Raw genomic sequence first — 26,569 nt, 5'->3', positions numbered from 1 at the left:
GGGGCCAACCTGAAAGCAAGCTTGTAAAAAAAATGCAGGCTTGACTGCAATTTAATTTAATCATATATACAGTATGCAGTATATTAGATGAATGGGTAAACGCCTAACTGGAAGGGAGGCAGCATAACTCAGTCGGTTAGAGTGCATGCTTCTGATAGGGTCGTAGATCTCAGTGTGAGGGTTTTGAGTCCCGCTCATGCTGACACGCAACTAACAAAAATCTGATGCTATTGCGTTGTCTGTAGGCATGCCTCACCACAGTATTCAGTGCAGGTGTGAATGCAGTTGGAAAACACTCCGTCCATCGGAAAGGACGCAAATATTGGTCCCGTGTATAGGAGAGTCACAACCTATGCACATTAAAACCAATACACTATTCGTCAAAGAGTGGGGTGTTCACCCGGTGTATTGCACCTGCCGGTCCGGGCAAAATTCAGGTCAAGTCAATCTTGACATTCATATGTCATAATAATCAATATAATGATTGTGGGCATTAACGGAAAGACAAGGCAAGAGATAGACAAAACAGTAAATGTGCTGAGTGGCAATCAGACCAAATTATGATCAGACCATATTGATTAGACCAAACGGGAGGTAGACAAAGTGGGAATAGACCAAGTCACAATTTACCTTATATGAAAGACCAGTGGAACATCAATTGCAGTGATGTAATCAGAAGAATTATCTATCTTGCTTGAAATAATTCAGATTGAAAGTATCAATTTATTATATTATTAAGGCAGGAACTTGTATAGTTATGCATGAGAGATCTTGAAAAATGTATGCTGCATATTGGTAAAATGAGTATTCAAGGAATGAGCAACGCCTCGAACATTTTTAGTTACCAAAGTGGAAATGGCGCTAATAAAGATATCATGTATTATTATTATTATTTATGAATTATTACCATTGAGAAAGCGATGTAACTCTGTGACTTCCTTGCCCGTATGACAATGCTTTAATTCTGGTTGGGCTTGACACCTGAAACCAATAATTGACCAAATGGTCTGAAACGTTATCGAAGACTGGAAGGAAAAAGTTTTAAATCAAGGCAGTGCTATCTTTGACATTAAAGATTTATCACAAAAAAATGTCAGGGGGGACTTGAAGGATCCACCCTTGTCTCCAATTATGGGTTAGAGCATACACTGTAGGGGCATCGTAGTCTTACAATCAGAGGGACGTGGGTTTGATTCCCAACCATGGTGTGTTTACCTTCAGCAAGAAATTTACATTGTGCTGCACTCAACCCAGGTGAGGTGAATGGGTACCCGGCATGAAGAAACTCCTTGAATGCAATAAATGCGATAATAATAGCAGTGTACCCTCAGGCCCCCCTAAACAAAACACTATAGATCCAACTATTATTCAATATCATTGTCAGTACACTCACAAAAAATGATTTATTTAATAAAATGTTAACTTTGTAGAGAAAACATTGCCTCAACCTGGGCAATTACATGTATTTGTCCAAAAGAAGGTGGACTACTGGACTGATATAGTATTAACTTAATCCGTTACCTACTTAATTCTGTAATTTTGATAGGCTTTGTACAGGATCCACCCAAATCCATTTGGCACTGGGTTAAGTGTATAGTAATATGTATGTATATTGATTGATTCTTTCTTGCCATCAAAGTGCCTTGAACAATGAGCTTCCATATTCCTTTGTTTTTTATAAGATGACAATACACACTTTCTAGTAGTTGCAGCAAACAATTATTTCATGAGAAAGTCTTTTAAATCAAGGTTGATTGACGATATATTTAGATCTTGGACATTAATGTAAACTTAAGTTTTGAAATCATGAAATCCTAGCTAAAAAAGGATAATTCTGATAATCACTAACTACATGTCGGACAGTGTATTGATATTGCTTGAAAAAATACTTCACAGTTGATGGAATTCCGTGTTTATTTTGCTAATTTTGTTCGAGAGCTATTTGGCATAAACACTTTGCTGGTAATTTTATTGGATTCTGTTCGAATTTTTTCATTCATGACCACAACTTGTATTTATGTCTAATTACAATGTTGTATTTAAAGTTCATTCATTGCTCTTTTCTTTTACATGTATATTCACATGTAATACCATTGTTTGAATACGATTCTTAAAAATACCGGTACAAATGGAAATCCTGTATCTGCGATATTGCTTTATTGTATCTGAATTTGATGCCGGGCAATTTCTGTAATTCCTAAGTTGGCAACAATTAACATTCAAAACAATTTTTCTTTAAAGTTTCTTTTCAACAACATGCTGAATATTATTTATGATGTGAGTTTTATATATTTCAATCAATGTTTTTTTTCTAATAAGAATCATTTGATATTATGGGGGTGTTTCATAAAGCTGTTTGTACGTTAAAAGTGACTTTAAGAACGACTTGTGATCCTTTCTTGTGGTAAATGATATTCACCATTAATTGGTGATTATTTAGCATACTTGTGAGAACTGAGAAAGGTTCACCACTGGCTCTTAAAGTTAAGAACGACTTTAAAACCGGCTGGTGATCCTTTCTTGTGGTAAATGGTATGTACACCAAAATGTTAATTGGCAATGGTTTAGTACATGACTAAGGTTCACTAGTTGTTCTTAAATTTATTCTAAACTATGAAACTTGTCCCAACTCTTTTAAAAGGGGTCAAACAGGCTGGAGAGGCAGTCATGTCCTTAGTCAGCCTTTTATTTAGTGCTGACATACGTAGAATACAAAGAATTGTGAACGATCCGATCAAACTCGACTACATGTATATGGAAATCCATCCATGTCGTAATTTTCCATACAGAAAATTTGCACAATGTCCTTTGTAAACAATGGGGAAATGTACCAAATTAACAAGACAAGGAGTATGCATCAAATCTGGAAAAAAAAATTGAGCAAACATGCATGTTAGAAGTAGGCACTGGCTTGCCATAGTTGTGGTTGATCAGATCAATTGCACCTAAGATGAGACCCTGGGAACTGACCTAGGTCCAGTAACACAAAGGTTAGCGATTGATTGCTGATTTCAAAGAACAATTCTGATTGGTTCATAGTCAGTCTACTTAGCAAAATGCGCATGAAACAAGGATTTTGATTGCTCATTTCATTTAGCGATTAATCGCTAACCTTAGTGTTACGGCGCCCTGGATTGATTCAATCAATGCTCTGTACTGTTCCTCTTTTAACTCAAACTGTTCTGAAGTTTGGTAGATTTTAATGATCCCAAAAGATTTGGCTCTATTGAGGCCACAGAAATTTGTTCAACTAAGTAACTAGTAAGTGAAACATGCTTTGTGCTTTTTGATCCGAAAACTACTTTTAGTTTATTTGTCTTTATAGAGAAGGTTGTCTTTATAATCAGACTGAAGTGTGCATAGTTCACTAAGTGTGCAATGTATAGATGGACATGTATGTTTGAAATAAATATTTATTTGCTATTAAATCTAACTAGTAATGATTACTGGTAATTTATAATCTTTATATTTGTTTTGCTATTTTTGTCATTGAACGTATTCAATTGTTCATTACGTGTATTATGTGTTCTTACTTTGCTATTAAGGGTAAATGGATAGAAATAAGTTCCTCCATTTTCAGAAAGAATGGTGATGAATATTACCCTATTTTCCAACATTGAGTACTCTAATATTACATTATAATACAAAAAGTATGCTACATGTAATCTGTTTTCTACAAGGGAACAATAAAACTTTGTCACCAATTCGAGCCACTTCTTGGGTCTGATGTTTCTTAAAGAGTTGTAACTACAATGTACCATCGAAACTACCATGGTAATGGTAACCTTGATTCTGATTGGCTGCTTAGTTCTGTTACCATGGTAGTAAACATTATGGCAAAGTTACAACAATTTATGAAATGGCCCCCCTGTTATCAAAGACAAAGATTACAAATATCTTTTCAATTATTTTTTTGTAATGTGTTAGCTGGAAGCAAGTTTAAAAGATTCTGCGTGCATTTGTATTTTACTATTAATTCTAAAATGTTTATAATTAAACATAAAATACTGATCAATAATGTATGTAAATGTATAATTGAAATCCAATGCCATGTAGCAATCTACATGTACATGTAGTTGTAATTGATCCTATTCCAAAACAAACAAATTAGTGAATTTTAAAGCATGAAACTTATGTGGAATATTTTTTTGTCAAAAAGTTCATAGCTCCAATTTAGCATGTGTAACTTTTGAGCGTTCCTAATATAGCTTCATGTAGCTCATTTTTGTTCCGCAAAGATTAAATCTTTAATTTTCGGGATATTAATCAGCTCAAAAAGTGACGTCGTTCTATCACTTTAAATGCTTGAATTGTGAAAGGAATGATGGATGCAGTAAATTCAAACATTTGGCTTATTTTTTTCATGAATAAAACACTTCTTTCTCTCTCCTTGATCTGTTATCTGTTTGCGTCTTTAAATTGACGAGCCTAATATGAGGCTAAATAATTCTTTTAAAATGCATTTGAAGATTTCAAACACGATGTACAAGTATGTTTCCTATGCTTTCGTTGTTGATAAGATTTTACTTATATATATTCAGAATGTAATAATTGGCAATAGTGCAATTTTCAAAGTAAAATATTTATGTTACGCAAAAAGTGGGTATTTTGTGTTTTGTAGTTCTGTATCCAATATGTATATCATGAGCCGAAAATTTTGAAAGTGGGGGGAGTGAGCCTGAGCCAAAAGTGGGGGGGGGGGGGCTGAACATGCAAGAAATTACAACCGGATGGTCACTTCTATATTTTTGTACACGGTTTTATTTTGGAAAAGTGTGTGTGCATGGGGGGGGGTGTGATAACACAAAAAGAAACATATAACATCAAAGTTGGCTGATAGATGCCCCTCTACCCCCATCCACATCACAATTTTTCTTGTGCATTTGACACATTTTTTGAGGGGGGGGGGTCATTTTTCGAAAGTATGTCGTGGAAGCTTCAAAAGAATAGGAATTGATAAAGTGCAGAAATCTGGTGAACTGTCAGAGGGAAAATATTTATGCGATCCATGAAATCTATAGAGACCCAATCAAGATATCAATCACATTCTTTGTAAAATCCATGATTTTTTTTATTATTGACAAGAAACAAAATAGGATTATGAATCATTGAAATGGAGAGCAGATTACAGGAGACTTCACATGCATTAAGTTATAAAAGAATTAATAACTCTGTTGAAACATTGAAAAACCACTGTTTTGTAAAGATAAATGAAGAAAACCAATTTGACGTCATAATTTTACATTTGTGGATAGATTTTCTATCTGCATATATCAATAATGACGCACATGACCTTTCACTGGGTATTTCAGCACAAAGTGACAGAAACACACTATATAAAAAGTCAAGACAATCTTGACGTTCATATAATGATTGTGTGCATTCGGGGAAACGTATGAACGGAACACGGAAAGGCAAACGTTAACACTGAAAAGGTCCTGGAAATTTAAGTGAAAATATATATTGAAAATATATGCATAATGGGGATAATTTTTTCTCATATATTCTTGGAATTTGGTTTCATCTATCAGAAGAAAATATATTTTTGACAGACTGTAATACATTAGTGAGCTCTGCCATTTTTGGTAAAGCTCGCAGAAATCGCTTTGCGCAGAAATGCTGATTTTAACACTGTCAAGGAACAAAAGCGAAAAACGAACTGAACTATCTACATTTCTATTTTTTTAGTCAATGAAAATGATAATCATTTTTGTCCAAATCTTTTTCACAAACCTTCTTTAGAGGAAGTGTTGCTCTCTCAATTTGAATGTCGATTTGAATGCAATGACGATATGGCCGTCGACATGTCGACGGCCATATCGTCATTCACTTACTGTATCAGTATATGACTGGAAAAATCAGAAAATAATAAGTTTATGGAATTTTCTTTAAAGTGTACATCTTTTTATACGCATTGTAGAATGTTTTAAGATGAAGTATGTTTGCTCTAACAGATATCATATTCCCCTCTTCCTTATAGTTTCACTTTTTTTACAGTATTGCGGCAAACCTCCAAATTCAGTTAGAAGATTAAATTCTAAAAGGGGGTGTGTATATGATATTTTTGATCCCTCTTTAATGAAATTGATTCAAACCACAAAATATGATCCCTATTCTGCTGACTGTGTTGAATTTTAACAGTGCCGGATCGGGGGGGGGGGGCACATCCGGCCTCCCCCCCCCCCCTTTGAGAGGCAACAAAATTATTTTGAGAGGAATAAGTCATGCATAATTATGCTCGTAAGGACCATTCTTTGGCTTGCCAATTTTTTTCTTGCAAGACAATGGCCTCGATTTGGCTGTGAAAACCATTTTGGGTTTGTCATATTGTTCCTGTACAAAAATGCCTCCACCCATTGGAAATCCTGGATCCACCCCCGAATATCAAATATATTATTTTCGTGGTGTTTTCAAGCTTGAGAAATGACGGTTGAGTGGATAATAGAGTATATAAATATATATATCATTCAATTCATAAATTATTCAGTATGCACATTACGTAACGCCAACTGAACATTATTTTATTAGAGAAGTATCGCGCAGCGCGGTGATCAGACCTGAATGAAACTACAGGGGGAAATTGTTTACCTCTAAACGTGCCCGACAAAATGTAGCTCTATTGGATTTTTAGCATGATATTTGATGCCATTGGTGATAGCGACATGTTAAAACAGCAACGAACCAGCAACCTCTAATAGCGCCCCCTCAAGTTCACAACTACTCACATCTGGCCAGTGCAATGCAGTCGTCTGAGATGTGCAGTCTTGTGATAAGGCCCATTTTTATGATGATATAATATTTCACCGCTGAATACATTCATACTAATTAATTATATTATATTACCAGATACTGGAGTAGCAAAACACCTACTTTTTTCTCGAAAATATCTCCGTTTTTCTGTATACTGCAAAAACTCTGGTGTTGATTTAACACCAGCCCGGAATCTATATATGTCCACACTAGAGAAGTATATATTGAAACAACACCAGTTTGGACTCAAATCGATGTTGTTTTAGTACCAATTGGTGTTGTACAAACACCTATCTGATCAGGATGTAAGACCAAAACGAAACTGGGTTTGTTTAACACTTCTGTGCATTTTGTGTAGAGATATAGATTCCGGGCTGGCGTTAAATAAATAATGATATCGTAGGATAATTAATAATCTTTATTGATATTTCAAAATGCATGTATATTTTAAGACTAATTGGTTATTATCACACAGTCGATGAGAGACCACATAAGTGTTATTCAGTTTGCTTTCCCTTTCAGAGTTAAAATAGAGAACGGTAGACATGAACAGAAAATAGAGAAAAGCGTTAAGTGTAACACCCTTGAGGCTGGAAGATAGCATCAATAATATTATTCGACTTAATTATTCGGTTAAAGACGGTCGAAAGAGCAAAATCGAATGAAATAATTGTCCTATTACCTCGGAGGCCCATGGTTCTACTGGTGTGATAGAAATTAGGGCACACACAGTACAAAAGGTTACGTCATTGGACGGGGGGAGGGGAGAGGGAGTGATAAAACAGTCTTTAAAAAATGAAAATCGGGTTTGGCGTCATGTATTAATAAATGAAAGAAATCAGTTTTTACGTCATAATTTTACTCCTTTCTTGTATTTATCATTATCGTCTCTTTTAATAGTCCAGTTTAATCTCGCTGTCCCTCTTTCAGTATTTTCATATCGGAATTCATATCAAACAATAAACCCTATTGGGAACATCACATATTCACACATTGTGTTCACAGTGCGTTCATAGTGCGTTCACAGTGCGTTCACAGTGCGTTCACAGTGCGTTCACAGTGTGTTCACAGTGCGTTCATAGTGCGTTCACAGTGTGTTCACAGTGTCTTCATAGTGTGTTCATAGTGTAATCATAGTGTGTTCATAGTGTGTTCACAGTGTGTTCATAGTGTGTTCATAGTGTGTTCATAGTGTGTTCATAATGTGTTCACAGTGCATTCATAGTGTGTTCATAGTGTTTTCACAGTGCGTTCATAGTGTGTTCACAGTGTGTTCACAGTGCGTTCACAGTGTGTTCACAGTGCGTTCATAGTGCGTTCACAGTGTGTTCACAGTGCGTTCATAGTGCGTTCACAGTGTGTTCACAGTGCGTTCATAGTGCGTTCACATTGTTTTCACAGTGTCTTCATAGTGTGTTCATAGTGTAATCATAGTGTGTTCATAGTGTGTTCACAGTGTGTTCATAGTGTGTTCATAGTGTGTTCATAGTGTGTTCATAATGTGTTCACAGTGCGTTCATAGTGTGTTCATAGTGTGTTCACAGTGCATTCATAGTGTGTTCACAGTGTGTTCACAGTGTGTTCACAGTGCGTTCATAGTGTGTTCACAGTGTGTTCACAGTGCGTTCACATTGAGTTCACAATGAGTTCACAGTGTATTCATAGTGTCTTCATAGTGTGTTCATAGTGGGTTCATAGTGTGTTCACAGTGTGTTCATAGTGTGTTCATAGTGTGTTCATCGTGTGTTCACAGTGTGTTCATAGTTTGTTCATAGTGTATTCACATTGAGTTCACAATGAGTTCACAGTGTGCACATAGAGCGTTCACAGTGTATTCATAATGTGCTCACACTGTGTTCATAGTTTGTTCGTAGTGTATTCACAGTTTGTTCATAGTGTGCTCACATTATGTTCATAGTGTGTACACAGTGATGTCACAGCGTGTTTACAGTGTGTTCACAAATTTGATGTGATTTACAGTGAGAAATTATGATCAAATTCTACAGTTTGATGATACTCTGACAGTGTGAACCGTCTTTGCCATGGACCTACAATGTGAGTGCTTACAGTGTATTCACTTATTGGACTCTGTGGATGTAATATTTTAACTGTTTAAAAATGATTTCTCTCTGTCTGTTGTACACAGTGAGCGAAATGTGAACACACATGTGGAAACACTGCATTAGAACACACTGTGGAATAAACTGTTTCTTTTCAGCAACGGTTGTGTGGCAAACTATAAACTAAATATCATTTTTGTAAGATTGTTGATTTCACTGGATTCTGTGGCTCTTTCTTCATTATTTTTTTTATTTTGATATTGTTTTCTTCTTATTATTCTTATACTTCTTCTCCCCCCCCCCCCATTTCTCTGGCCTCTAAATGGCGAGAGGGCTGGGGGACCTTTGATCATGCCACCTTAAGTTTCACCATTAGAAAAAAATAGATAAACAAGGAGAAATAAAAAAAAGGGAGTAAAATAATTATAATATTCCATTTTGTTGTTATTGTCAGTTCATTTCCGCCCGGATTTCCACCTCTCTTTTGTTATTATATGATTTTGTATCTTCCTTGTCTTGGTTTGTATCTCTTCTTGAATTAAAAAATATGCTATCATATTTTCTTCGCTTTGGGGAGGTACATTTTCTAGGGCATTGATTCGCCCACGCGTAACTGCAGTAGAAAGATTGCTACATTCTCTCTCCTACCTGTAACTTAATACTTAAGTTGTATTCCGATATTGTCGGGTGTTATCGATTTATCGCCCCCTACGGTGGCCTCGCCGTCACCAAACCGATTACATCGACTGATTTTATCAATGAAAAGGGAAATTTAACACGTGCTTAAAATGCCAATGTCCTTACAAGTTAGTGACTGTATACTGTACGACGGATTTAGAAGAAATACTTTGGGGCGCCGGGGAATATTTATGGCTCAAATTTAGCCACAATTCATCCGTATAACTATGAAATCGATTGTTGCCAGTTTGGAATTCCGATTAGGCCTGCCGGGAGGCGATATCCAAAAATAACAAGAAAATGATATGATTTTATCATCACTGACGTACAGAGGGAGGGGGGGGGGGTGGCGCTTGGGGGTGGGCCATGGACACCCTCTCCCCAAAAATCAAAGAAATCAAAATGAGGACAAAACATATAAAATCAAAAGGAAATCGGTTAATCATAATTATTTTCAGAATGTCATGTCAGAATTCATAATATTTTTTTTGTACCAAAAAGGGCAAAGATTTTGATCGCCTGCTTCGATCACTCGCTGCTTGTTGGAGATGTTTCCCCCCTACGCCATATCCGACCCCCTCCAAATATGTTACGCCACTTCGTATAGTTATTTGTAAAACAAAGAGAATAGTAGGAAAATGCGAAGAAGTGAAGAAAAAGAGAAAGATAGGGGAAATATGGGCCGAGAAAATCTATCAGAATTTTATCTGGATGAATTTCAAATCTAATATAAAAAAATTGAGGTATTTTTTCCCCAATTTTATATAATAAATTTATATAACAAAGTGCTAATCGTTGGAGGGGTTGCGAATATGTGGGAATCTTTGTCATCATCATTACCATCACCACCATCATCATCGTCATCATCATCGTCATCACCATCATGATCATCATCACCACCACCACGATTATCATCTTCGTCAACACCATCATATCACCATTATCATCATCATGATCATCATCATCATCATTAATGTCATCGTCACCATCACCACCACCACCATCATCATCATCATTGTCATTCTCATCATCATCATCATCATCATCATCATCATCATCATCATCATCTCATCACCACAACCACCACCATCATCATCATCACCATCATCATCATAATCACTTTCATCGTCATCATCATCATCATCATCTTCGTCAACATCAGGGGCTCCGCCAGATTTTACAGGGGAAGGGGGTGGGGTGGGCTGGCAGCGAGGAGACCTATTTTTCTCAATTGAACATGGGAGTTGTGCTCTTATTACTTCGCTCTCCCTTTTTATTTTTGTTTTATTTTCCCTTTTAGTTCTTGACTTGAAAAATTAAAGAGGCCACCGGTCCCTTGCCCCCTCCTATCCTGACGTGTCGCCCCTGCTCAACATATTATCGCCATCATTAGAATGCGGCTGTCTTTGATACAGGTATTTCGTCTGATCCTCTAGTAAGGTTTAGAGTACCTGCTATTTTGGGCATCATTTACACCACCTCACCTCAATCCTTCTATCTGATCTTATCATCCACTAAAAAGCTTCTTATTACTATAGCTACTGCTTTCACGCTAGTCCAGGTCAGAGCCTTTTACTCCCGGGGAGGGGGGGGGGGCACTTCCATTCACGAGTGGATACCATGCCCGACCATGGGGTCTTAAAAAACACCCTAAACACGTATTTTACATATTCTGAAAATGCACCCCTTAACAAGTATTTGCGTGTGAAACCCTACCCTTAACAAGTATCGGAAACAAAACGATACTCTTCATGGTCTTGGCAAGAATTCCCTGAAATGAACCCCTAAACAAGTACAGCAATACTTTATTGAACTATGACACGGGTCCGTCGGTCGTCGGCTTTACCTTTACCCTTTACACACCATTTGGTTTTAATAGTACGGACCCACTTTCCAAACCTCGCGCAAATCAGACTTTAAACACGTACATTTTAATTTTGTTTTATCATCCCCGCAAATTCGACCCTAAACACGTAGCTTTCCTAGCAAAATAGACATCCTTTTTATGTGTTTTTGGGGGGTCGCGCATGGTATCCACTCGTCAATGTAAGTGCCCCCCCCTTCCCCGGCTTTTACACTCCATTTCACGCCCCTACTCCATACCAGCTCAGTGGGAACTCCAGGCTAAAAACTACAATGATTTATATTGGAAAAAAATACGCGAACAGCAAATTAAAAATTGATTTATAAATATAGTTTATTCGAAATCGGCCACACGTGTGTAAATACTGGAGTGACTTTCGGGGGAAAAAGAAAGATACGATACGAAATATGTAATTATTACACAAAATAACGGATGATGAAATAACCAATAAATCCACTTTTCTATAGCTGCGAGTCACTGTTATGATAATGGAATGTTCAGACATGATATTAATATGAAATAGTTTTAAATCTACACTGTTAAAAATTCCCGATTTTACAGGAAAAAGAGAAGATTCTGCAGAAAGCAATAGCAGAATCATTCTGTAAATTCGTAAATAGGAATTTTTCTGCCTTTTACAGAACAGGGGCCCGTTGCAGAAAGAGTTGCAATCAATAGCAACTCTAAAAATCATGCGTAACTTGATTTTCAACCAATCAACAGCGCTCATTTGGGACTTGCGACTGATTTTTTGACTTGCGTTTAAACGCAACTCTTTCTGCAACAGGCTCCTGGTCTGTTTAAAAAGGGGAAAAGGGTGTTTTCTTAAATGAAATTTGTATGGTTCCATACACCAAATACAAATTTCCTCTAGTTTTACATGATCTGGTAAGATTACAGGTGTTCTCGAGACTCTGCTGCAGGAATTTCTTTTATTCTCAGGATAAATTGTCTAACAGTGTAGGTACTTAGTAGACAAGTAATGTATAAGTGAATATTTCACTCGCTTTTTATTCCCTTTGGTAGTGACGTCAAGGATTACTCAATTTTGAGTGAATTAAGAGTGAAAAAAAAAACGTTTCACACAGATTTCACTTTCAAAAGGGTAGAATTCAAAACAATTGAAAGTCAGTGGGAGAAAGTTATTAATTCGATTTGTTGAGAGAACATTCTAGTTTCTATGTTATTAGCCTGTTCAATTTAATTATAGATATTCTTGCTTGGTGAACACACAAACAAGGGTAACTCAAAATCATACCCGTATTGGGGGACTTCAGTAATCGGATCCATAATGATTGTGTATATTATCCCAAAATATTAATGTTTTTTTTTTGGTACACTTAATAACTGCCAAAATAGGCCTAAAGCCCCTCCCCTAAAAAGAGGGGGCAATTAAAAAGTAAAAAAAATCTAATAAAAACCAAGCAAAGTCGTACTTCGGCATAAAATCTTGATAAAACCTGTTTTAAATGAGTCTTATTACAGTAGTATCATCATGAATACAACTACTTCATTGTAAACAGATTCATTTATCATGTTTATATCGATTCATCTTTACGTCCAATCAGATCCTTCAAAAATATAGTTGATCCTTCAATGTGAGTGTGAATGTATTTGCTGGATGTGGTACACTAGATGATATCCCGTATTTCACATGTGGTGATATGTCGGGTTAACCTCGGGAAATCACAATGTACATTATAAAAGCTCGATATTGTCATTGAGTTATCGTCCTGTTCCGTAAAGAAACCCATTGTCCCCTTCATGAAGCCTTTTGGAATTAGAGAATTCAGTAGATAAGTGTTGATTGTAGAGTCCTGATCATACACCGATCCCTCGGATGGCCATCACAGCCGAAGGTCCCCTGAAACAGCCCTTAAGTCGTCCTTGTAAATCACACACGCAAACAAGACTGGCAGAAGCGAAGCACATACGAGATTTACCTGAAGAAAACAAATATAAGTAATGATGAATGCAAATGATTATTTTCGTTAACAACAACCACTGTTATTAAAGGAATGGTCCAGGCTGAAAAAAATTATATATAAATAAATAAAGTCACAAAGCAAAATGCTGAAAATTTCATCAACATCGAATAACAAATAACGAAGTTATTGATTTTTAAAGTTTGTCTTTTGTGAAAACAGTTATATGCAAATCGTCATGAATATGTATTAGGTGGGCTGATGATGTCACGTCCCCACTTTCCCTTTTCTTATGTTACTACATGAAATCATAAATGTTTCATTTTTCATAAATGTGTAAATGATGTGTCTCTATTACGATGAAATAAGTTGCGGCAATAAATAACTAAGGCACTTAATCAGTTGTCAATCCAATTGTTTAAGTTGTTGGTAGAACATTTTGTAATAAACCTAATATCATAACAAAATACAAAAGAACAAGTAGGGATATGACATCATCAGCCCACCTAATGAATATTCATAAAGACATGCCTAGAACCGGAATAATGCAAATCTCTAAATTCAATAACTTCGTTATTTGTTATCCAATTTTGATCAAATTTTCAGCATTTTCTTTGTAAATTTTACTCTATTTATTGATATATAATTATCTCCCGCCTGGACCATCCCTTTAACCACACAACTGACATCACCAGTTACTTATATACTACTACAACTAAGACCAAACCTACAACAACAGCAACAACACCAACAACAGTAGTAATAATGATAATGGTAGTAATAAAAATAATAATGATGATGATGGTGATGACTGGATGATGATAATAATAATACTTTATTTTTTAGACGCATATGAAGTCGTGAAGTTAAAAAATACTTTCTTCTATAAAGAATCCACACGATCATGACGATTGCAATACCTGATAATAAAGGATTTCTCCTTTCTGGTTGATGGCCTCTTGTTTCGACCTCAAACTGTGTTGCATCAGGCTCACTCAGTGACAGTGCATTGAGATGATATAAAGGTGAGGCTGACACACGTGGTAATAAGACAGTTAATGTGACAAAGCAGAGGACGAGGACGAATAGAGGCTGTGACATTGTGACGTCAGAAAGGGGACCTGTACAGGGACGAGATGAAAAGAGAAAGGGGGTCCCACGTGTAAATCATAAGCGCTAGTATGCGGTAAGCCAAATCTGATCTGGGTCCCATTTCATAAAAAAAAATTATTCTTGCAACTCTTGCTGAACTGTCAACTTTCAATGAAACAGCCAACCAGGAAGCAGAATTTTCACTGTTGCCATGGTAGTTAACATTCCAGCAAGAGTTGCTATCATATCAACTTTTTATGCTATGCAATAGGGCCCTGGTCGCATTTAATTTCACACACACCCTCACACACACACACACATGCAGAACTACAATACTTAAGCGGATTATCGTCAAATCTTCAATCATTTGCGTAGTGTTTTGGGGGGTTATGGACCCCCTGATTTTCTACGACCAAGAAAAAAAAAGAAAATGAAAGGAAAGGAACGGAAAGTTGAGATATATAATATGATTTCCTGAAAATTATATCAAATTATAAATTTATCACAAAGTTAAATGTTAGTATTTAATTGGGTCAAAATTTTGTTTCGCTCGCTTCGCTTTCCAACCCTATGATTTTTCGCTCATTACGCCACTGGCTCCATTTATAAGAAAAATCCAATTTTTTTATCGAAGTTATATCTGAGCAAAATTGCCATGTCTGCATACCGCGAGCCGATGCAAGTCAATTGCGTTTACACGCATAAAAAGGGCGAGTCTGCACCGGCTTTCGGGTCGGCACTGCGAGCCGATTCAGCGTGTAAACACGATACTGTACACTAGCGTACCTAAGGGGGGAGCAGACTTGCCCCCTGACGAGTCACAACCCATGCAAGGGACGTATCCCTGCCCCCTGACGAGAAGTTGAAAACCTTTTTTTTTTGCTTTTAATTTTGGTCGATTGACACGAAATCATTTGTTTGTGGTTGAAGACCTTTTTTTTTTTGGGGGGGGGTCAAATTTTTTGCGGACGATTTTGCCCTCCCCCCTGTGGAAAATCCTAGGTACGCTACTGATAATAGATTTGATCGGTCTGGAACCGGTTTCGTTGGTGAGACTTTATCATGCATGATATTGTCTCTCGGTCATTCACCGTGCGACCCCTAATGAATAGAGCTAACCACATTCTCTCCGCGAATAGAGACGGAAAGAATAGACATCTCTATATTTATGTTGTCACCATTCATATGATTGTTATCACTCAATTGATTAAGGCCAATCGTCTTCTGATGAGTACAGTCCTCTCATAATCAACTTCTCTCTTTAGAAAATAATAAACAGCTGTGAAATTAACCTCAATAACCATAAGCCCGATTGAAATTAGATTCTCATTTGATTTTAATTTAAGGCAAACTGTAAAAGTCAATATAAATCGCTTTTTTTTTGGGGGGGGAATTGTTCGTCTGCGGAAGTCGTTACTCCCTCTGCTGACGGCGCATTCTTGCAACAGCTAAATACTATTTTTACTTAATTCATATGCATTTTTATCAATTTTCGAGTTTCTTTTATTTTCCCTATTTATTTATTTTTTTTACATTTACTTTCTATCTAAAATCTAGTTAATTTGTAATTTTAAATACCTGATTTACGACTACACTACATATGAAATAAAATGATGAATGATGTGAAGAAAATAATAAAGATGATGTTCAGAAAAAAAATAGAAGAATGGTAAATATTGCTCTTTTGCAAGTTGCAGATAATACAAACTTGGATCGATCCCTCCTGCTCAATCTACCGAATATTTGAAAGCCAATGTTGAGCAATATTCAACCTTGAAATGAGAAGATTTTGTTGGTATCTCGACCTGTGGACTCACGTTGACAAATTACTCTAAAAAACGAAGAGCTACGTACGAAGAGCCGATTTAGCTCTTAAAAAGCGTATATAGTGACTGCACTTCGGAGTGCTGATTTTTCTCGTTCAAATTTAAACTAGACAAATCAGCACTCCGATCAGTGCAGTCACTATACACGCTCTTTAAAGGACAAGTCCACCCCAACAAAAACTTGATTTAAATAAAAGAGAAAAATTTCAACAAGCACAACACTGAAAATTTCATCAAAATCGGATGTAAAATAAGAAATAAGCATTTTAAAGTTTCGCTTATTTTCAACAAAATAGTTATATGAACGAGCCAGTTACATCCAAATGAGAGAGTTGATGACATCACTCACTCACTATTTCTTTTGTATTTTATTATATGAAATATGAAATATTTTGATTTTCTCGTCATTGTCATGTAAAATGAAGTTTCATTCCTCCCTAAACACGAGGAATTCCATTATTTTAACATTTTGTGCTTCAGGCAAGGAGGTCCTAATCGTCAAATTCGTACAAATTGAAATATTGTATAATTCAAACAATAAAAAACAAAAGAAATAGTGAGTCTGTGAGTGACATCATCGACTCTCTCATTTGGATGTAACTGGCTCGTTCATATAACTATTTTGTTGAAAATAAGCGAAAGTTTGAAATGTCATAACTTTCTTATTTTACATCCGATTTTGATGAAATTTTCAGCATTGTGCTTGTCTGATTTTTCTCTATTGATTCAAATCAACATTTTTCTGAGGTGGACTTGACCTTTAAGAGCTAAATTGGCTCTTCGTTTTTTTAGGTTGTACCATCTGAATCAAGACCTAACCATTAATCTCTTAAAGCTTTGTCGGGCCTTTCCATCTTTTCTCTGATTATCATAATAGCCTCCTAAATCGTTTACTCACCGTCATCAATTTTAGTCTTCATCCTCCCTCTTCTCTTCGTTACTTTTACAAAAGAATTACCCTTCAACATCCTTCATGGACACAATGACAGGGTGATGAATCGAGTACTTAAGACCTTTTCATCGTATACTCCTTCCCCCTCTCCCTATAATGACGTAATGAGGGTCATCTTTTATCTGCCCTTCAAGGCTCTAGCCCTAGTCGCCCCCGGGCCCGGTCGCCCCCCTCTCTCTATCTGCATCCCGCTTCCTTTATTTCACTCCCTCTCTTTCTTTCTAGCACACAGTCTTTCTTTTCTTTTACCTTTTTGTATATATATAATCATACATACAATTTTTTGGTTTCCATCACTCTTTTCTCTCTATTTCTCTTTCCCTCTATCCCTTCATTTAATATGTCACACTCTCCTTGTTCCTATATTCCTTCTCTCTCTTTCTTATGACCATGGGTAGCGGGGATGCTGGGGCGGTGCTTTTTATGGAAAGCGAAGTGTTCCAAAACATCCCCCAAACCGAGTCTGATCAAGAGTTATACTCTGTATGGGCAGTAGTTTATCAGCCTTTGTTATACAGGATACACAGTTCCCCCTGGAAATTAGGTTGGTATGTCCTTCCCCTTCATCATAGGGCCAACGTATTTTCATTTTTCCCCTTTTTGCAGGTCTACAGCAAAAACTGTGGTGTTAACCGGTGTACATAGAGGACCACACCAGTTATTTTACACCAGTGTTAAATTGGTGGTCTTAGTTTTACACCTATAGGTGTTATTACAACATCTTTTGTTGTCACATTTACTCTTTGGTGTTATGTTTCATCTCTAGGGTGTAATTTTAACACCTCAGGGTGTGGTCCTCTATTAACACCATTTGGTGTCAGTTTTTACATTGTCATTTTTTTTAACCCAAATCCTCTTCATTTTGGAGTGGAACCACTCTTTTATTGAGGGGAGAAGGAGGGGGAGGGGTGTAAACAAAGTTGCATCTCCTCTTGAAACGTGGTTCCCATGTCCCTGTTCTCCTTACATTAATTTTTCAAATCCCACCATTCCTCAATCCTGGGCTTTTAATCTGCATTATGTATAGGTTGAGGCAGACGATTTATTAATTTTCCATCTAAATGCATCGAGGTTTGATATATATATATAGGTCAGCTGTCGAATCCTGGTGGATGTTTCATATAGCTGTTCGTAAGCATAGTAAGGTAAGAGCGACTTTAAGAACGACTGGTGATCCTTTCTTATGGTAAATGATATTCGCCATTAAATGTTCATTGGTGATACTTAGCTCATAAGAAAGGATCACCATTCGTTCTTAAAGTCGTTCTTATCTTACGGACAGCTATGTGACCCCCGGGATTTATTCCTACTAATTAATGCTAAAGGGAGATCCATCTCTTAAGCCAGACTGATCTTCTAAAACCAGCATCCATCAACATCTCAAATCAGTTTGCAGTGGGTGATGGCAGGGCGAAGGGCACGTCATAGGGGAATGGATGGCACATATACCTCGAGCGCGAGCCGGTGAAAATGCAATTATTCGATTAACATTTACTTTTAACATTCTGAATACTTAAGTTACATTTTCAAGACTGTAATCACTAATGTTTTTATTTCAAAATTAGAATCGGAAGTAACTACAACTCCTCCTACTACTACATTTACCTACTTTATACAATACTATAGTTTAAAGTTTTAAACAACTGTTTGAAAACTTTAACAAATTGAAAAAAGAGTTTAAAAGTTTAAACAACTTCTTGTTAGAGTAACGGACTTAAACATCGTGCTTAAAATGTCAAACAGCGGTTTGGGGGTTGTTTTTTTAACAGTGAACACTGGCATGACTTCTCATCTTCTTTTATTCTCTTTCTCCCCATTATTTATGCTCCCTATACATTTTCCTTCCTTTTCCAAACTATTTGCAATATAATAGGGGCGTCCGGATACCCCTGTCCCCCAGCGTCGTCTGGGGGCCGTTTCATAAAGCTGTTCATAAGAGCGACTTTAAGAACGACTGGTGATTCTTTCTTACGCGCTAAATAATCACCAATGAGTATACCATTTACCATAAGAAAAGATCACCAGTCGTTCTTAAAGTCGCTCTTAACTTATGAACAGCTTTATGAAACACCCACTCGGATAAATAAAACGACACACAAAAAAAATGACATCAGTTTGAAAGAACGAAAATGAAATCAAATTAAATACCATAAATGATTCATTTGAGAAAAGGGAAAAGGTAGAATTTCATTAAATATTCAATTCTCAAAGTACATTTTTTAACCTGGTAAATTCATTGTTTATTAATTATGACTTTGACATTTACAGTCATCTGCAGTTCTTTATTCATTCATTGAAGATGCAGTTTTGTACCCTTATGTTTTCTCATCGTAAGATCCCGTGATTTGATATCATTTTAGAAAACAAACTGTAAAAAATTATACAAAATGGAAGCCCTGGCCTGACAAGGCTTGGTGATAGATAATTGTTTGTTTCTTCATAGAGATTAAAGTTTATTTTTCCGTTAACAAATACATGAATAGATTAATAACAACAAATGAATACGATAGATAATTGAATGACCAATGAAAAAACATTGATAATGATAAATAAATAGATGATTAAAAATATATCAATGAAAAAAAAATGAATAATACAAATGCTGAATCAATTAAAAAAAATATACATCTATCATGGGGGTATTGACAATCACAAGGATGAATAGAAAATGAACATATTAATCAATTAATTCAATACATCTAGATATAAACGAATGGTTATAAACAGATGCATTAAAGATTATGGAAGAATAAATCATGAAAGAATAAATAAGTGCAATGAAAAAAAAATCGCCAAACTTTATTCTCAAATAAAAAGGGACTTCAGTTGATCGCTAATAATAATAATTTTAAAGAAAGTATCCTCCAAGTTGTACACACCAAAAACGATGGCTAAAATTTATAACCAACCCGGCTCTGTTTAGTTTACTATGACATTAAAGTAGTAGCTTTTCAGTTCAAACAAGTGTTTAAAAACTAAAGTTCTGTAGTTTTAATATTTAAAGCAGATACGAACCAACAGCGCAATCTCAAGTCCTCAGCTACTCATACCTGGCCAGTTTCCTGACCCATAATGCTAGTGTAATCTAGTAATGAAGATCCACTTGAATGGTAACATGCTAAATAACTACTCAATACATTTACACCGCGATAAATATGTTACCAAGTAACAAAACAATTACTTTTCTTCTCAAAACAGTTTAGTTTCTAAATATATAGTTCAATTTTTCTCTGTAGTATTAGTAGATATCTGAAAACGTATATTTTAAGACTATGTATTTATAACACAAGTCAATGAGAGACCACATATAGTTCACTCTTCCTTTAATTCTTGCTAAATTAAGCGTGGCTGTTCGAACGTTATAGTAAACAGCGTTGTATGAAATTTTAATCAGCTTTACTGTGTAAGTGTCCTCCTGAAAGCTGACTACGCCACTAATAATTATGCACCATTACCCAAAGACGAAAAAGGGTTAATGAAAGAAACGACTAAACGTCTTGAAACTGGGCCAACTAGGCTAAATGACAAATCATTATAATCAGGAGATAAGAAAGACCTTTCCATCTTTTTATATACGATATAGTAAAGAAGAACTTTTCTCGTGCGAGTCAACAATTATGCACATTCACTAGAAGTAAATGGATAAAAAAAACCGAACGGTGATGTGCCAGTTGTAATAACGTATTAGCTTTGAACCAAGGAGTTATTTGAACGGTCTTGAGTCGGATTCGTTGCTGTAGCTGTGTGTATAGCATATTGCTTTTTTTTCTTTAAACCAACTTGGCGCGTTCGGGGTGGACATCCTCTTAACCGTTACCATGGTTACAGTCGCACCAACGAAACGGACTCCAAACCGACCAATGATATGCCTTCAAAACAATGTAATAGATTTGATTGGTCAAGGGCGGGTTTGTTGGTAAGAGTAAGACTGTATCACTAGGCCTACTGCCCGTTATGTAAAGTTCGGAAATTAAGCCTGCGAATGTGTTGGGTTGATCATTACATACTAAAACAGAAATAAAGTGGAATTTGATTTTCTACAAATTCTTGAATGCGTTGAGTTTCTTCTTTCATTTTATTTTGATTTCAAGCTTTTCTTTTTTCAATTATAACGCGCGATAGAATTTATCATATCTTCGTCGTTTAAATATCGCAACTAGCGAAACAATAAAAACACATTTTTATTTTAACAAATCATGACTTTGCATTGCAGTTCCAGTATGGGGACAAGTATGACCACCAACTGTGATAGTAGACCTATTATAAGGGTGGGGGTGAAAAGAAAATTGAAAACGAGAGAAAAAGAGATGACGTGTAGAAAGAGGTAAAACAGTTATAATGAAAACAGTTTGCTTGATTGCGCAATTCTACAATTACCCTCAATTTTCACGTATATAAATGATTCAGTCAAAGCTAGCTTTGGGCCATTTTCCCCTTTCTCCATCAGATGAAATTGTTTCTTTTAATTCAAGCTATATCATTAAAGGTGTATTCAAAAGTGATTATTTGATTGTGTAATTATACAATTAGCCTTATTTTTCATTTATTTATTTTTTACAATAATTCAAGCTTAGAGTTAGGTCATCGTGCCCTACACCTATCAAAACGGTTTCTGCTGTTCCCTAGACCCCCTCCCCCTCCCCTTCCTTTTGTCGTGTTTGGGATCGGTAGTATATAAATGGAAGCTTGAATGAACATAGATGATGAACTCTGAGAGAAAGATATTTGCAGTTCAAATTCACAGGGTATATATTACTCAATAATCAGCTACAGTTTACAATTCGAAGTGCATGAAGATATCAATGAAGATTCAGATAAAACAGGAGACGATGAATAATTTTGAAGTCTAAGATTAAGATTCTGAAGCTAATATAATATTGGATGGACGTCTAATTCTTGAAGTTAGTCTCTATGGATGACTGTGGTTCTACTATCATCTCTTATCTCTAATAATCAAGAGGTTTTATTTATATCATAAGTTTTTGTGGTGTAACAATATAAGATTGGAGGGATATAAACTTGATCTGATTGGTCTAAAGTCTATCAAAAGTTGTGTGGTGATGCTCTGTGCAAGTGACTGGGGCTGGAAGTGTGAGTCATACTTCTCAGAATTTTTGTTCCTTGAAGTTAGCTGACATCACTGAGGGTTGGTCTTTGGGGGTCAGGGTTTAGGAGTTAAATGGTATGGGGGGGGGGGGTTCGGGATTCTTAGATGACATTGGGGGAGTTTGCAAACAAGTGAAGGTGAATGACTGAAAGGATAACAGGAAGTTGAATGATAACACCCCCTTCTCCTTATCTTTCCCTTTAGCTTTTTTCATACTCCCCTTTTCGGTCTCCTCGTGTTTAATCAGGTCATACCAGGTATTTTCAATTTTTATATATCATATCTCCATTTGCATTACATGCCTATGCCAATCACAATAAGAAAAAAACATACAATCTGTTTGAAAGGTTTATATTTATATCTTTTCATTTATCTTATCTCCCTAATTCACTTTGATACTTACTGATAAAAACGCTCAGCCTCTACAATATATTAACTTAATAAATATCAAAACAAAATGAAGTCGAATCGGAAACAAGATTGTTGGTGTTGATTGTATAAAGGTGTGGGTTTCTCACATCTCATAGTATCTCTCATTAGCATTCCGAGTGTGAAGTTGAAATCCTTCCTAATTCCATAAAACGGATACATTTACATTGTATATTGACCATGTTGACATAGTAGTAACCATTTACGTCAGCAGCAATACGATGGTCATGATGGTAGAATATCTAGATTTCAGAATCAATTGAAACAACTGATTGTCAAGGAGCTACATCCACCTCTGCCGCTTCAGAAAAGGAGAATTTCTTTGTCGCATTTTGTACAGATCTTTTAGAAAGTGCAGTTTTATGATACTAATTCTCAGAAAGTATATTATTTTTTAATAGGATTACCATGGTCAAAACAATTTTAAATTCAAAATTCAAACTCATAACTAGGTGTAGTATATAGGTGTTTATTTATTAGGTAATAATTGTAAGTTTAAATATTAATTCTGTAATTCACAAGTCTATTTTCTTTGTTTGTAGCATGTTTACTTTGTAACCTTTATTGTAAAGCGCGTAGAGAAACTTTCAGTTTATTATGCGCTATATAAGAAAAGTATTATTATTATTATAAATTCTTCCATTTGTTTCTTGAGCGATTATTGAGTGACTATTTGACATCGCCAACTCCGCGGAGAGGACTAAGCGGTGCAGTTGAATCCATCTCAATGTTTCAATCCCGATTTTGAAAGTAAAAACTCGAAAAAATTCAAACGGGCCTGTCTCGTAGCGAAGACAAAATCAATGTCTGATAGATTCCTCATCAGATATACTCTCTTCAAACAGCATGCAAATCTTTATCATGTTTATGGTGCCATCATGATATTTAACACGGCAAGTTTGACTCTTTGCTCAGCTAAGTATAGGCTTGCAAACTTAAAGGGGAAGTTCACCCTGACGAAAAGTTTATTATAAAAAAAACAGGAAAAAATTATGAATATTGCCGAAGGTTTGAGAAAAATTCATCAAAGAATAAAAAATATTAGAATTTCAATTATTCGATTTGTGACGTCCTAATGCGAGCAGCTTTCCTACATATCGGATGGTAAAAATCAATGAAATGTAATTTTCTCAAAAAATTGAAAATTGCTTTCAATGTACATTTAGCATGATCAATAGAAAATGATTTCTCACCCATTCCTAAAACGAAAACAAAATGAAGTCATCACGAACCTTAAAAAATGAAATTTATGCACTTTACATAACATATGGGGCAGCTGCTTGCTTATGACTTCACAAATCAAAAATTTAAAATTCTTATGACATCCTTAATCCTTAATTGATTTTTCTAAAACCTTCACCAATATTTGTTTTATTCTTTCTGCTATTTTTACAACAAACTTTTCTTCAAGGTGAACTTCTTTAACACACCATGAAATTTTATCTCCAAATGTGCAGTGTTAACATAAACACATGGTGCTTTAAACAACAACAAAGGGTATTGAACTAACACTTTTAATTCAACATCGGTGTAAAATACAATCTTGTTGGCTAAACACCAACCTGCCAGTGGTGTATAGTTTAAACACTGGCGCTGTCTTTGCAGTATCCTGGGGTACTTTTTGATTTATTCATAATATTTCTACCCCCCCCTTCCCCGATAACAATAAAAAATGAAATATAAGAAATATATAAATGAATAAATGGGAAAAATACCAAAATGAATAAGCTAACCAAATCACTGTTTTTCTGAACAATGGATAAGCGTTCCAGGATCACTGATTAATTTTTGTTTTAATGAAGAGGAAAAATATATTTAATTCTAATTTTTATAAGAGGAAGTTAAGTATCAAACTAAAAATGACTTTTTTTCTTTCAAAACACAAATTTTAACTTACCTGGATCAGAAGATAAAGACGGAGGATCCTCGAGTGATATATGAGTGATTAAACTAAAGGAAACAGATCAAGAAACTACGATGGATGAAGGACAAAATGTGAGCTATATACTTCTTAAAGAAACTTTGATGAAAACAAAGTCAGAAAAGACGGATGGATGGAGACCGAAAACTACAAAGTTATGAGTTATTTCTTCCTGATATACTTTGACGAAATAATATTAACAAAAACGATCGATGGAGAACGAAAACTCTGAGGTATTACTGTATCAATAACTAAAACCTCTCTGGAGTAGCCTTTCGTTCTAAAGTGAGAATGGAGGGTTGCTAGGATGAGAGGAGAGAGGCCGGTTTTATCGCATCCATTCCGCATCACTGGTCTCAACGTTGAATTGAAGATTGATGACTGTGCTGTGTTTTTTAAAGTCTTGTATGCGCATGCGCCCAGAGGGTTGACGGGAACTTTTTCCCAGGAAGGGGCGGATCTAGCTGTAACCAAGAAGGGGTTCGACCGAGAAATTTGAAAAGCGAAAAGGGGGGGGGGTGGGTCACAATATTTTAGGTTCCCTCTAAGCCCCCAACGATCCGCCACTGCCCGGAGGGGGGGGGGGCACCCGTTCGATTCCCCTTTTCTCCTTCTTCTCCCTCAATTTCTTCAGTCTTCTTCATCATCATCATCATCATCATCATCATCATCATCATCATCATTATCATCATCTTCTTCTTTTTCTTTTTCTTCTTCTTTTTCTTCTTCTTTTTTTCTTCTTCCTCTTCTTCTTCTTTTTCTTCTTTTTTTTCTTCTTCTTCTTCTCTTCTTCTTCTTTTTCTTCTTCTTTTTTTCTTCTTCCTCTTCTTCTTCTTCTTTTTCTTTTTCTTCTTCTTCTTCTTCTTCTTCTTCTCTTCTTCTTCTTTTCCTTTTTTTTCTTCTTCTTTTTCTTCTTCTTCTCTTCTCTTCTTCTTCTTCCTCTTCTTCTTCTTCTTTTTCTTCTTCTTCTTCTTCTTTGTCTTCTTTTTCTCTTCTTCTTCTTTTCCTTTTTCTTCCTCTTTTCCTTTTCTTCTTCTTCCTCTTCTCCTTCTTTTTTCTTCTCCTTCTTCCTCTTCTTCTTCTTCTTCTTTTTCTTATTTTTTTTCTTCTTCTTGTTCTTCTTCATCATCTTCTTCTTCTACCTTCTTCTTCTTCTATTACAACTATGTTTAATTCTATGTTTCGTTTTATTTTCATTAACTTATCATGATGTATCATCAGTGCTTTGTGATGGAATATGCCGGTCAACTGAAGGGCAAAGTATGATCCCACCCCATCCCACGTGGAAAGACATTCAAGTCAAGACGGTTTCTTTAAAAGGGCTTTTTGGATTTAAAAATGTCTGCTGATTTCGCATTAATATCTTTTTAATGTGAATTTTCGAGGGGGTAAAAAGTCGACGGCTTTTTTTTAGTTGGGGGGGGGGGGGGGGGGGTTGACAGTGTTTGGTTCTCTCATTAATTATTTTAGCAGGCTTTTATCGACCCATCACTCTACCTCATTTGTGACCGGTTTTTAAACGAGAACCAAACATTTTACAAAATCAATTTATTCATTTTTTTCAGTTATTTTAATATTAATGTACTGTTTACATTTCCCCTTTTCCATTTTCATTAAAAAAATAATGCAAGCACGTATCCACTCGCCTTTGGCGGTCATGAACTATAAATACAACAATACCAAAGCATTTTTCATGATGAAGGGTAATTTGGTGATTTGACGACGTGATGGAAAGGTTCTCCTACGCATATTTACCTCCTCCAACATGTCCAAGGGAAATCGTTATTGTCCTTTTCTAACGTTTTGCCAATTTTATAGGGGCAAGGGGCCATCTCACGATATTCGTATAGTAAGGCCAAGAAATGAATAGCACTGCATTGTTAGCGGTTTAAACAGAGCCCCCTATATAACGTAATTACTGAGGGAATGATTTTATCTTAATTCCAGGGACCGTCGGAAATTGAT

General features: G+C 35.9%; 1 long non-coding RNA gene across 1 annotated transcript; it reads right to left on the bottom strand.

Annotated features, from left to right (window-relative positions):
• Window positions 1-12,525: 12,525 nt before the first annotated feature.
• Window positions 12,526-24,980, bottom strand: LOC121420507. Its single transcript, XR_005970772.1, has 3 exons — window positions 24,581-24,980; window positions 14,198-14,398; window positions 12,526-13,295 (listed from the first exon to the last, which is right to left on the bottom strand). It is a non-coding gene; the product is annotated as an uncharacterized LOC121420507 (long non-coding RNA).
• Between the last annotated feature and the right edge of the window lie 1,589 nt (window positions 24,981-26,569).

The sequence above is a fragment of the Lytechinus variegatus genome, chromosome 8, assembly GCF_018143015.1.
Source record: "Lytechinus variegatus isolate NC3 chromosome 8, Lvar_3.0, whole genome shotgun sequence".
NCBI classification, from domain to species: Eukaryota; Metazoa; Echinodermata; class Echinoidea; order Temnopleuroida; family Toxopneustidae; genus Lytechinus; species Lytechinus variegatus.
Note: the sequence above shows the minus strand (reverse complement) of the source record. Positions and strands in the feature narration are given on the sequence as shown.